This window comes from Carcharodon carcharias, chromosome 7 (genome assembly GCF_017639515.1).
Source record: "Carcharodon carcharias isolate sCarCar2 chromosome 7, sCarCar2.pri, whole genome shotgun sequence".
Taxonomy (NCBI): Eukaryota; Metazoa; Chordata; class Chondrichthyes; order Lamniformes; family Lamnidae; genus Carcharodon; species Carcharodon carcharias.
Genome location: NC_054473.1, coordinates 56,270,540 through 56,285,195, shown reverse-complemented (window position 1 = coordinate 56,285,195; position 14,656 = coordinate 56,270,540). Strand labels below are relative to the sequence as shown.

At 36.6% G+C, this 14,656-nt stretch overlaps 1 protein-coding gene across 13 annotated transcripts in view; it reads left to right on the top strand.

Annotated features, from left to right (window-relative positions):
• Positions 1–14,656, top strand: part of foxp1b (forkhead box P1b) — a 518,322-nt gene that overhangs the window by 193,183 nt on the left and 310,483 nt on the right. For 10 of the 13 annotated variants that reach the window (XM_041192652.1, XM_041192651.1, XM_041192649.1 and 7 more), the window contains one exon: positions 6,211–6,284. The exons of the other annotated variants lie outside the window; for them this stretch is intronic. The gene's annotated coding sequence lies outside the window, so the exon portion shown is untranslated. The remainder of the gene's footprint in view (positions 1–6,210; positions 6,285–14,656) is intronic. 13 annotated transcript variants of the gene reach the window in all.

Sequence of the window (14,656 nt, the reverse complement as noted above, 5' to 3'; positions counted from 1 at the left end):
ACTACAGTTTGGAAACCTGATAGTATAGAAGAGAACTGACAGAGCTGCTGCCCTGTTGTTGGGGAGACAGTCATCCATAAAAATAGTCTTTGCATAATGGCACTGTAGGTTATCAGTTTTACATAGGGCATTTTGTCCTGCCTAGATCAGTTCTTCTTTTCTGGGAGTGAACTCAGCTGCTGTTGCATTCACTTAGCATGTGTATCTGCAGCTTCAATGGAAGAGCATGTTTTTCCATTGCCTAATTCTGAAGATGCCCTATAATATGAAATGAGCCAAATATTCGTTTCTGACTATTGATTCATTAATGGCATTGTATTCTGTCAATTGACAAAGATTATTCTTATCATATAACTGATAACAAATGTACTTAATGGCTTTGTGATAATTATTTGCATCGCTTTCATCTTTCACACTCATGGAGGTTGGGGGTTTTTGTTAACCATTGCATTGCACAATGTACCACAGAGAAACGGGACTGCTTTAAATTCCTTGCAGATGTAAATGTTTAAAGGCCCAACAGCAAAGGTCAACAAAAAGACACACCCAGCAGCTATACTCCAATGGAATTGAGAAACAGACTAGTTTTTCAACCTTGTGTTCAAAGCCACTCCTGTGTTGTTTTGCTAGTGTTTCTCCTAAGTGTATTTATAGCTGTAAAACTCATCAATTTTGTAAATCAGCTCATCTGAACAAATTGAATGCAGTATAAAAACTGGGGAATGCTCTGCAAATACCAAGGTTAATTAATAATCCCCAGGCACATATCTTCATAAATGATACAACTGCTGCTAGACTATTCAAGAAGAAAAAAGCTTTGCATGTTTTACATTGTAATCATTGGAATTGGATAATTAAAACAGTTCCAGAGTTCAATACTCACTAGTATTTGTGTAATGTAAACTCAGTTGCTGATTTGTTACTGAAGAAGTAGTCAGATCATTAATATAGGTTAGTGCATGTACGATTTCCTTGGATTTTGTGTATGAATTTTAATGGATTTTTTTTCTGTTGGTGCTTTTCAAATGTCATATATAATTTTGATCTTACAGGTATCTGGAACAGTTGAAGATAATACAGTTAAATACGTTTTTTCCCTTAAATGGGTCATTTGAGCATTAACCCTCAAAATGCTAGTTAAAAGAATGTTTGCTCAGCTCTACATTCTGGAGTTCCTGTTTGTTCATCAGGGTAAAGCATCCGTAGATATGTTTCCAACATGATGTGGGCCTGCAGTCAGCATCACGTTCTAGTTTCTAATCAGATTAGAGCCAAAATGGATTTGAAGCCTGTTTTTGTGTTTTAAATTTCCACTGAGTGGGAATTTGTGACTGTTGCAAATAAAGTATCTGTTTAAAGAAGTGGAGAAAACTAACATGTCTACAGTTGAAGTAAACCAACCCCTCCCCCCACACATATATGCAGCTAAGTTACATATTTGTGGCTACTATGCCGTGATTTGGTTTGCTATCTGAAATTATAGGCCCAACAGATGTTTCAGAGATTGACTCAAATGTCTCACATGGCACTACACTTCGTGACTGTGCACTACACAGAATTTGAAATTATTCTGTGAAATTTTTAGCAAGTTGCTAATTTTTTTTTACTTTTGATTACAATGGTAGTTTTTAAAAGTTACTGGTTGGGTAACCATGTGGGTATTTTGATTCTTGAGTTGGTTACAATTTAATTTCTTGCCTGCTGCTGTGTACACATGCATTGTCTTTACACTGTAGAAATAATGCAGTGGATTTAAAGTTCCACAAATGGGTTTCTATAAAACAAATCCCACTCTGGTTGGATTGTAAGAGAAACACAAAATGAAACAGCTGGTTGCCTTACATGTTGTTTAATTTATTTAGTGATAACTGAAAATAGTTCTATTTTTGCAAACACTACAATATTATTGATGGATTTTCAAACCATTTGTTTATACTCAGGAAATATAAATCAGCCAGCTAGTCCATTTGCTCTTGCTCATACCTTCAATCTGAGATCTTAAACAGCATGACATTTTTCTTCTGCAAAATCTATTTGTAGTAGAAGGAATAAGCTGCAAACTGAGTATGAACTCAGAAGGACCTGAAATGAGAGAACTCCAATTAGTTCACAAATACCTGACTTTTGCCTAATTTGGATAAATTTAAACTCTATTGGACCCTATTGATGGATGTAAGAATCCAAAATTTACATTTGTGCAACAGATGTGCAATAAGTTGGGGGCTGGTGGGAGAAACATAAGGGGAAGTCTGGGATTTAGAACGGTGAAAAGGATGGGACATAACTGCAGCAACACATTTTTTAGAGTGGTCTCATTCTTCCCCAGTGGTTACACCTATTCTATTTCTGTTACTCGCAGTGTAATTAGGATGAAGGAAAGGGAAGACTGCAAAGGTGAGCGTCACTGGAACAACTGCACCATTTCTGTCCCACTAACTCAGTGGCTAAGATACCTTCGTACCAATTTGATCTCTACTGTGTATCAGTAGAGAACTGTATAAAACTTTGGATGTGTTTGAGTCCAAAATTTGCATTTATGTATCAGACGTGGAATGAGTTGAGGAGGGAAGTACACTCAAGGGGTGGCCTGGGATTTAGGGGAGGGGAAAGAGTGGTGACAGAAAGAGCCCTACCTTTTGCTTTTCTTTGCTCCTCTCCTTGGCAGTAAACTGTGCAGCTTTTTGAATACTCACAGGATAGCCTTAAGTTTGAACTGCCAGTCACTGAAGTTCAATACATTCAAATTGGCACAGAAATGGCTGAAAAGTTTAGTTTGATTACTCTTTCATAATCTGACCTACTTATTACATAAATGAAACATTTCCTCGACCATTTGAGCATTCACACATTGATAGTCTTGGGCCCAGGAAGCAGGCTGAATGCAGATGCAGCAAAAGGGGAGAGTACAACATAGTGGGGCAGGTATGTGCTAAAACAGCCAGTTTGAATTTTGTGTGCTCCGTGCAGCTACCTCATTAGCCAATATGACTTCCTGCAGCATGGGAAATTTCAAACACCCAGGGATTAGCAACTTCAAAGAAACTAAGTAGTCTGCCACCAGAAAGAGGAACCCACTCCAAGTCAAAGGCAACCATCTCAGATTGGAGTAAAAACAGAAAATGCTGGAAAGACTCCAGTTTACCTTTTAATCTCTAACTTCCTCCAGTTCTAATGATAGGTTATTGATATGAAACGTTAACTCTTTTACTTTCTGCTTAAATGCTGCTAGAGTTGTTGAGTATTTCTAACATTTTCTGTTTTCACTTCACTTTTTAAGCATCCACAGTATTTTGCTTTCATCTCAAATTGGGGATACATTCCACACTCAGTATTAGCAATGTCTTGCCAGAAATTGGTGCTTGTAATTGGTTAATCACCCTGTTACTTTGAGACTCAGGCTTGATCATAAAGATGAAGACAAAGATCAGGGTGTACTATCATGGGTTTGGACAACCATACTACGACTTTGACTTAGGGACAGGGTACGGAGTGGCTCCTTGGATTGGCAACCATAGAACTACTATGGTGCAATTGACTCTTGACATATAAGCTTTATGCAGACTCTGGCAGTTCTGGTGGTGGTATAGAGCCACTTTCTCAAAGATCTGTGCATTTGTAATCAGAACTGCCGAACTGCCTTGTACATAGGTTCATTCAGCCTCATGATTTGTACTACAAAAGTAAAAATGGGTAAGTGATGCACTATGTAACTCTTCTGGGATCTAGTCTACACTGGTAAAAGTACCCGACGATTTTTGGTGACTTGGGTAATCACATGAGTCTTTCTCAGAGATAATAGTGCTTATAGAAGTCACAAATTTGAACCAAAAAAGATTCCAGGAAACTCAAATGTTTCCTTTTATGTCAAAGTCACATTTTGTTTTCCAGACTATTTCATTAAAAGTTATTCCCTGTTAACCTGCTGTAGGTGAAAACATTTATGTCAAAATGGCATCATTTAAATAGCTAGCGACAGAATTTTAAAATCCCAAGAATAAAAAGACAGTAGCTGTCTGAAACTATCTCGTTGAGTTTAAAAAGGCAATAGTGTCTTATACTGGATATATAGCACAGGCTACTCATGCATTGGTTTAAACATTTTATACAAGGACAGCAAACCCATTTTCATCTGTGTACTCCCCTCTTGTACTTCAGATAATTTAAAGTGCAGATACTTGGTGGCAAGCTTGCATTAGTGTCGAGGGAGGACCAGCATTGCTGAGTTCTTGGTTTGACACTGCAGCTTTGTTCCATACATGCAATGCATGGAGTGGACACCATAACTTTAATAATAATTTTAAAAACCAGCAATGAAACTGGAAATTAGGAAGGACAGCATGGTCTAGATCATAGATCTTTCCAAATAGGAAAATATTTAATGTACTATGGTCTTTAATGAAAGTTGACACTGCTGCCAACAAATTCAAAACCAATATGAGAGTATTTCTTGGAGGATGTAATAGGAGTGCTGAGAACATTTTGATGTTCAGCCTACTATCAGAATATATTGGCAAATATCTGAATCTATTTCAGCCTGAAACCACCCTTGCATAACACCTAAGGTTCAGGTGGATTAAAGATATAGATATTTGAGGTCAGACTGAGCAATTTCAGAGATTATCTGGCCTCAGTGTGCAAGTATCATTGGTAGCATATTGACCTGAGGAAAAAAATGACTTCTTAAAGGTGCAGACATAAATTTCTCAGCAATGAACTCAAAACTTAAGTGCAAGTGTAATAGTGATGTTATGGATTGAAACAGCATCAATTAATAATATGTCAAGAATTAAGAAAAGATGAGCAATTTCTCACAGCCTGTGGATTGTTTATTTCTAGAAGCAATACATGGCAAAGCAGAAATAATAATCTGGGCCTGATTTTAACTCTGTGCAAGTGAAGGGGTTTTGAGTGGGTTAAAATTGGGTCCAATTTCTCAACAGAGTGAGGTCAGAAATCAGCTGAGATCGTATCACCTGTTCAGAAAAAAACAGCTACAGTGTGTACTGTTCAGGAAAATGTCCTCACATTTAACTCTGCAGGTGTGTGTAAATCTGCGAGAGGCAAATTTTAATACTTTTATTCAAAACAGTAAGTTGTGGCTTTTAATCATCTAAACTACATTTTAATATAGCCTGCTTATGTAAAAGTTAAATCAATTCCATGCAAAGTAAATTGAAACTGTACCATATCTTGACTGGCTAGCCTCTAGCAGAGAATAAAGGAGGAACAGAGTAAAGATGTCACAGGAATTGGATACAACACACCCTTGGCTTAACACATCTACATATTCATAGGGTGACAACTAAATCAAAGTGTTAAATGATATTTTGTATATTCTATTTCAGATTTGCAACTATTTCTAATTCTAATTTTGGGGGCCAAGGCCAATAATCTATACTAGATATCTAATAAACTTGAGATAGTGTTGAGAATTATAGGCCTGAAAAGACAAGATTTCTGCCAGGTTTTGTTTTATTTCACCTTGGATGCCTTTTCATGTCTCTTGAGATCTTAAAGTAGAAACAGTTGCTGTTACTAAACTTTGAAGTCAAAGAGAAAGGCAGTATGCAGTGAAAGCATTGCTTTTCAGGGCAGCTCACTCAAGCATTGATGTTTCGTGTTTGAGGATTACACAGGGAGAAGAAGCTGTGGGCTTGTACACAGGCACACTAGACAAACCAGATTTTTTTTTGCTTCCTTTCATTTTGTATTTTCATTTAATTTAATAAATATGGAAGCATGTAGCGTGAACCAGGACAGATGGCATCTGGTTCCACCCATTTTATTTTGCTACTGTGTTGCAGGATTTTACTCATGTAATCTGTATGCATGGGTTTTACTTATAGTAAAAGAAGAAAGGACTAAGTTCAGTGATACATGAAGTGATTTGCACTGTAAAGAAGTCCAGAGGCATCTGGAGTTAGAAAGCATAATCACATGAAAAATTGTTTCATCTGCTGTGTTTCACACACACACACAGCAGCTTGGGCTTGTTATGTGAATACCTGGCACTAGCTGGTACTGATAAGCAGTCGTCCTGTGACTTCATTGTTTCTATTAACTTTGCAGCAAGTCATTTGCCATTAAGTACAATTGGAAGCATTTTGTTTTATTTATATTTGTGCTTTGCTCTGTGGTGCCAGAGAAAATGCTGAGACAAGGTAACAACCATCAAACATCCAATCAGATTCTATCATTTTTTGTCTCCAGGGTAAGAAGAGTGATTACAAAAGGTGGTTGTAACAGAAGATTGCTTTAAATAAGCAGCTACTACTCAAAAGAAGGTAAATAAAAGGTTTGTCCTTTATAGGAGATTCCTTGTGTGGAATTTACAATGCATCTTTAATGAGTAACTTAAGCACACTCGGTTTAGTGATACAAAGTATTGGAGAATTTTTGAAAGTACTAGTAATAAGTATATATAAATATATATATGTATAAAAATGTGTGTGTATGTATATATATATATATGTGTGTGTGTGTATATATATATATAATATATAATAAACACCCATAATCATTCACAGAAAAATATTTTAAAATAATTGGAAAACCTGTAGAGTCCGTTTTTGTTTTAAATGTTATACCCTCTAGCTGTGCTGAGACATCTACTTGGAATTCAGCTGTCTGTTTCATAATCACCTTTTGTCAGAAATTAATAGTCAGTTAAGTGCCATAGCAACAGTGATGTAACCATCAAGCAGCGACTGCAGAAGCTTGTGATGTAGGCACCCATTAGTGCTGTTGTCCATCCGACCTTGCCAGATTAGAACATTAGAAATAAATTGACTTGATCTATTAATTTTAAAAAATCTAAGATGCAAGAAAAGAACAAAACCAAATACTGGGAAAAACACAAATGCAATTTTTTTTAAAAAATTGGCTGAATGAATTATGCTATCTGTTCTGTTTCATGCATTTATAATACTTGATTCTTAAGAACCTTATTTAATCCCTTTGCCTGGCACAGAACATAATAAACAACTTGCTGGTGCTAAAGTGCCACATGGGGGTGGCTGCTAACAAGAGAGTTTAATGTTTCTGCCACTAGCAGTTTTGTCGCTGTATTTTTCATGAGCTGTAACTACCGGTAATGTACTTCGGTAGCTCCAGAGGAGTAGTTAAACATAGTGACAAGCTAAACAGCCCCAAGGCCCTTGCGTTAGGAGTAAGAGAACACATAGAATGTCACACTGCTTCAGAATGATTGTAGAAAATAGAAACAACTTTAGAATTTCTTGTGATCTGTCAAAATAGTGGTGGCTTTTGTTTTTTTTAATACCACAGGCAGGACCAACACTTTACCCCCTTTCTTTAACTGCAGTTCCTTTAGATTTTTATCAATTCCTTTAAAATTTTATTGATGTTGGCTCAAGAAAATTTAGAGGTTGGGTAAGGGAGTGGCGAGAGAATAGAGAGCTGTTGCTTTCCAAGATGGAAAGAGTGCATGGTTTAAGCTTGTTATAGTGAAGTTTGCATGTGATATTGACTCTACTTCACTACTTACCAAATTATTACTAAACGTTCATGTAAATGGCCCTTTGTGTTTAAAATTGCTGAGTTTTCAAGGGTACAGCAGAGTATACTATACAGTATACTATTTGATTATTTTAAATTATATGTTGGCTCCCCTTTAAGCAGTGCCACTTTCACAAATTCTCATCCTTGTTTTCAAATCTCTTTATGGTCTTGCCCCTCTATATCTCTCTAATCTCCTCTAGCCCTAACACCCTGCAAGATATTTGCACTCCTCCAATTCAGACCTCATGAATATCCCAAATTTTAATCACTCCACTGTAGTGGTGTGCCTCCAGTTGCCCCGTTGCCAAGGCCCTGATTGTTGGAAATTTCCTCCTTAAACCTCTCTTCCTTAAGACTATCTTAAAACCTACCTCTTTGAGCTAGCTTTTGGTTATCTGACCTAATATCTCCTTTTTCCTTTGGTGTCGAATTTTGCTCTGTAATGCTCCTGTGAAGCACCTCAGGATGTTTTATTATGTGAACTGCTGTAAAAATACAAACTATTGCTGATATATTTTTAAAAGGAAAGTTGGCTGCATTTTACTTCTTGAACTTCAGTTAAATTACCACCAGTTGAGTGCTAAGCATGGATGGAAAAATGAATAACTTTAGACTTAAAGGCACACCTAGAACTTAATATCATAATGCAAGCTGTGCTACATTTAATGAAATATAAAAATCGAGTTAGTGTGTGATGCTCATCTAAAGAAACTGGAAGTTGGAATGGTCTTGCATTGTTTATTAGCTTACAGAAATTGCCTTTTATGAGAATCTAAATGGTGCAACCAAGGCCCAGCATGACATGATTCACTGTTTATATTTAAAGTCTTAATTTTGGAACACAGTATCTAGCCTTCTCACTCTTCTGATTTTGTTGGCTTGTTTAATATTTTCTGCTTGTAAGTGCATAGCCAACTAAAAAGGCTGAAGCATCCTGCACTGCATGTGTAAGAAAACATCTGCTAGACCCTAGAAAAAAAATGTCCTTTCCAAACCTGGTCTTGTCTATAAAGACCGGAGAGATAGTCAAGATATTACTGGTTGAGCGTAAAGATGTAGAGAGTTGGCTGTCATGCCTTTGAACTTGTGAACTGATACTTGTTACCTTGATTTATTGATTCTGATATGTCTGTGTGGTGCATTAAGCTTTATTCCAGCGCAGTAGTTGGGGTGTGCATCTTTAACTTAAAATTACTTCGCGTAGTTTATGTACAGCATTTTCTCTTCAAAGCTGTAACCTTGATTTGTGTGTGTGTGTGTGTGGTGGGAGTGCGAAAGGATGAATGAATTCAGCTATTCTGTTTTCTTGACACTTATATTGAATAATAGAACTACTGCGTGCTTGATTTTATGGTCTAAACATTTTCTCTTACAACAGTAAAGCATTATTAGATTCTGTTGTTTATTTTGTATAAAGGTCTGAAGCTTGTCCTAAGTTGACAAAAATTTTCTTACATAAACAGAGCAGTTTCAAAAAGGCTGCACAGTGGGAAAGGCTAGAAGAGGACTGACAAACACCATTAGCTGGGAAAAAAAATTCCATTTCATTGCAACTATGTTATTGTTTACTTTACCATACACATCCTAATATGGTTACCTCCCTGTAAAAGCAGCATGCAGGGTCTGGGGGGCCCCACAGGGAACATTTTCTAGCAGCTTGTGTTTAGAGACAGCAGTGAGGACAATAAGAAACAAATTGTACAATTCCACAAAAGGCTTCCCGGAAAAAGGTGTCTCATAAATCCTAAGCAACTCTCTTCCTCTGACACTGGGCACTGTATGTGTAAACCTGCTATTCCGTGCTGCCCAAGCATTACAGTTCCCTCTAGCTGCTGTAGTTTATATGTCTGGCCATGTGAATCACTTGTGTCTCTGTTGCTCTGTAGAGAGCTTTCAGCGAGTGCCTGCTTCCTTGAGATGGAGCTCTGCTTACACCTCAGTTGAGTTATCAGGAGTAGTGGTTTGAAGGTTCCTTTTATTAGGAACATTAAGGTAAGCATGCTGATTTAGGCCTGAACCTCTGTCACCCCTCATGGTACTCACCAAAGACATATTCCAGTGATTAAATACTGATTTTGTGTATCATTGTCCTCAGTCGCCAAAACAATCACAGAGCTGTGCGTTTTGTTTTAATTGCCAGTTATGGAAAAAAATGCCATCAGTTCTGAACGTGTTCGGGCTGAGGTGCACTCACTCTAGTGTAAATAGTGCTGTAAATACTTGCTTGTGTTGGCAGTGACTGTCAGCTAGTGCTGAGTTTTTTCATGCCCATCTTTTCTCATCTGCTTGCAACTCATCTGAGACCTCACATCCGTTCCAAAATCCTCATGTTACTGAGGCTCGCAAGTTATCTGTAACCCTAGAACAAAGGTAGGTTGTTCCACAATGGGACACTGTGGGAGGGACAAGTGATTTTTGGAGGGTTGTCCTCCTAGTGCTTGACGGTTCGACCTACAGTGTGAGAAGGTTTAGAAAGAGAAATTAGCTGCTGGGACCTGTGTCAGGGGAAAAAAGTGAATTTAGATAGCTGTATTTAAGGAGAACAAAGTACTGCATTGTGAAACTCCTTTTCATCGTTGTATTTTTCTTAATGTTTTACAAAATTAATGAATAGTGCTAAATGAAGTTCAACTTTTTATTTCACACAAAATAGTCACATGTGGAAGACATGTGCTAATCTGTAAAACAGAAGGAAGAAGATAGAAGATTATGATTCCAAGGTCCAGTTTGCTAAATTATGCTGGATTTGGGTTTTGATAGTAAACTTGTAAATATAAATTTGAACAGATTTTCTGTAAAGAAGTGGTGCTTCATGTTGATTGTTTATGTAAAGGAATGTGATAAAGGATGTTCCGTTGTGGCCATGATTTTCAGCTGTACATCTTGCAGCTCTTGATAATCTGCAGAACTGAATGCCATGTTTCTTCTTTAATTACACTGTTTGATTACTGCAAGAAATTGACATTCAGATTAGAGCAGTTCTTGGCACTAAAATTATTGGTGCTTGAGTAAAATGTATTATGGAAAGATGTAACTGGTTGACAAGATACCTTCAGTTTATAGAAGTTACTGTAGTTAAAATGAACGTGGTTTTTAACTGTTGTAATTATGCACTAATTAGATTAAAATATTTAAATTGACACCAGCAATGATGTGAATGACTCAGATATAAAACCTGATTTTTTTTCTTGTACAATAATGCTTATTTCTGGTTTCTGTGTTTATTTTGTTGTTGATTCCATGTGATTGTGAAAGTGCTGTTTTAATGACTCCAGCTGGACATTTCATTGTGTGAAAACTGGTTTCTAATACTGATTTTGAAGACTTGGATAAAGGATTCAGTATTCATTACTGCAAGACAAAGGTTTCTTTTCTATCAGTTGATTGCATTTTGTAGTCACCAAAAGCAGCAAGGAAGCAAAAACTGCAAGTGCTCTTACATTAAAAAAAAACGTATATGTGGTGCTTGTGCAACGTACTATTAAAACAGAAATTTATTTTGCTACTTATTACCCATGAAGGCACATTTGGACTTGGTAGTCTCTAATTAGAAGTGAGATATTAACATTTCATAGGGATTTATGTTAGAATGTGGAATGGCGGGCGGCTGCTTCCTCATTATGAATACTCTCTGCATGTAATGAGGTCCATCATTAGTTGATGGAGTGGATTTGCCCCAGCTCTACCTTGAAAGGCAGATAATTTACATAGTTCTCCAGAGCTTATGGTTTAATGGGTTCTTTAGTGAATAAAATGAAAAGCTACATCTTTAAATTTTGTATCATCAGCCTTTTGGTAATTTACTGTTTCAATTTTGATTCTCGTAGCTTCTTCAGCATTAGAATTTTAAAAACTGATTCTTAAGCATATATTTGTTTAGGGTGTTTTCATTGGAGTGTACATGACAATTACAGCTGTTCATTAACAAAATTGGGTATTTGTTTTAAACTTTAACCAATCACTTTGATATGCTAATTATGGTGTAATTTAATTTGAGCCCTGTAATGATGATGCCGTTATTATGGACATAAATGATGCAGTTAAGCTGTGTAATCTCATTTGCATACTGTACACGCCAGTAAATTAAAGCCTTCCTAGACAGCTTCAGCTTTAATTTTCCACTTCTTTTCACACAGTGCCTTTTGAGTTGCTTTCTGATGAGCCCACTTTCTAGTAGTGGTGATGGTTGTTTGATGTGGAGAGTAGGCATACCGCACTAAAGCTACATACAATATGTAACAGATAAAGGAACTCATTATATACCAAGTGTTTATTTTGAGGATTTTTTAATAGGTGGAGGTGTCTTGTATTTAAAACATTGCTGCCTGTGGCACAAAAAGGGGTTAAGTACTTTTTGCAAAATCATTTTCATATTCTTTTCCATTCCTTTTTTTTGTAAGTATCTATCAGGAAAACAACACATTTTATGAACTTGCTTTGTGCTCATGTCCTTTAGAGGGGGACTTTTATTTGTTGTACCATAAAGAATATGATTTTTCTGCCAACCAATTTTCTCTGTTAGTCACTAATTGGCTACATAAATCTTGATGTTGAGAATGAGGAATGTTTCTGTGTCATAGAGTGTAATCTTCACCCTTATTTACCAATTCATTAAGATTCATTGATGCAGGATCGGTGAGAGGAAATGACAACATAAATCAGACCTCCAACATAATGACCCTAATCAGTTGGGAATAGCTAGAAATGTCATGATGAACTATGTCCTTGTATTACTGCCACTGTACATTGTCATTGGTGTGCTTTATGAGTTGGACGCATCCTCCTGACACCAGCTGTATTTAACAAAAAAGAGTTGTTAAAAACTGATTTCATTAAAGGTGGGAGCTCCAGACAGGGTACTTCTGTATTTAGCCTTGTGCCCTACACCTCTATTTTATCTGCTTAACAGATTGCAATTTAATATACGTTTAAATAGGTGTAAACAGAAATCCCAACCAGTAACAATGTTGATTCAAGGATTGCCATCTAAATAGGACAGTAAGGGATCAGCAGGGTCAGCAATAGAGCACTGAGACATTAGCCACGTTCCTTTGTAAGAGAGCAATCAGCAAGTGAACATCCCAAACCCAGGAACAATGGATTTCAGGTATATAGATGTGTATTCATTATGAATTGTGTTGTGTATTTAAATATTGAAATAATTATGCTATGCAGATTTTCTATAACTATATAATTGTAGTGATATTAAATCAGAAGATGATTGTTTTTAGGTTGTCTTAATTTGCATGTGCCTTGGGATAAAATAAACTGATAATGTTTTGAAAGTGTTAACATGTTTTCAGTGTTCATCAAAAAAACTTTTAAAAGAAATTGAGACATTTTTCTGAAATATGAGATAGCTCTGCAAGATTTGATATGAATCTAACAATGATACTGTTCCAGCAGAACAAGATAAGTTTTCCTAATCTTGACAGGTTTGGATGTAATCCTGCTTTTCATTTGACAGGCTAGACTCCAAGATTTATAACATATTAATCAACTGGCTGGAAAAAAATATACAAACATTTTGCCATAGAAAGATCCCATGGTGTATATGCCAGTAGATGTGTCGACTGTTCTATGATCAAAACATGTTTTTACCATTTTATGTAATAGTAAAAAAGAGAATGAATCTAAACTAATACATGTTTGTATATATCTTCACACAACTATGTTTCCTGTATGTCATATGGTAGCTTTGTCTCTTCTGATATGTTATTAACAAATGAAATACAGTTGGTTGGGTTTGCTAGTTATAGGAGATAGGAATGGAATATATTCAGTGTACTGAATCCTCCGTTGAGAAGAAATAATCTTTTTACTAAGCAAGTTCTGTTGCCAGCATGCACACAAGCATTTTTTTTAATATAATTTATCATCAATAAGTTCCCACTTTATTCTGATTTTGAATTTCTATGCTTGTGCACGGCCAGCTTGCAATTTTCCCCTCATTCATTTTAATTGACAGGAGAATCACAGGCTGACTAGGTGTAAAACCCTAGCACTGATGTTCTGTGTCAAATCACCCCAGCTCCCTCGTCCCTCCAGTTTTCTGCTTCCCTCCTGTAAGATGCCAAACTCATACAAGGGCACCTGTTGTCCTTTGTTACCTCAGCCAAGTAGTTGTTCTTAGAGAGTGAAAGTCAGAGTTGATTATTCGTTGTGGGGACCATTGCAACCAAAGTGAATTTTATCCTTTATTAAATCCCACACATTTTACTTTCCAGTTGAATAGCTATTGGATAGTGAGAGCCAACCACATTTGTGGCTTGTTTGTTTTCTTCCTAACACTGAGCATTGCTGAGGTTAATTGTACTGTTCTTCTAGCTGAGATCACCCAAATCAGCATATACAAGGAATCAAACCTAGGCCTTCTGATTTGTATGGCTTAACTATATGCTATAAACAGTTGCTTGCTAGACCAGAACTTGAATATTGCAGAAAAGAGAGACATGTAGCCGAAGCTTTTCATCTTGCTCTTATCATGACAAATGCAAGAATGCCAAATTTCAAATGACCACAGCAGTTTATACTACATGAGGAAAGGGTGCCAATTGGTTGAAAAGTCAATTCTAATTGGCTGAAGCATTGCCATGGAGAAAGCAGCAGGAAACTGCAGCCTCCCCAACCTCCCAGGTGTTGCAGGCACAAAGAATATGTTCAAGCCTTGTGCTTTTTTTGTTGAATTACGTCTTTTTTCAGCAGTATGTACTGTAAGCTAGCTTTGCTGACTGAATCATAAAGGAGCATTTTTATATTTCACACTGCTAGTTTGCCTATAGTAAGGAATTAAAAAAAACACATTTTATTACTATAAGCTGAGCAAACAGATTATTGGTGAGGCTTGATCCTCCAGTTCTCATCTGGCAGTTTCTATATTTATTGAGTCATTCTGTCTGTAGTTAGTTTATGCTTTCAAGCCACTGTCATATCTGGCGTGCAAAACGAGTCCTTTGTCTTGAAATTATCAGAGCAAAAGGCATGTGCAAGCGCAATCACTACCGTTAGCCTGATGCCATAATGGTGATGGTTGCTAGCCTATTTTATTCCTTACTTTAAGTATGTTCAAAATGCCTCATGATTGCCAAAATGTATAGCTGATTGTATTATCTACACTCTTGTAAATCTTGAAGCC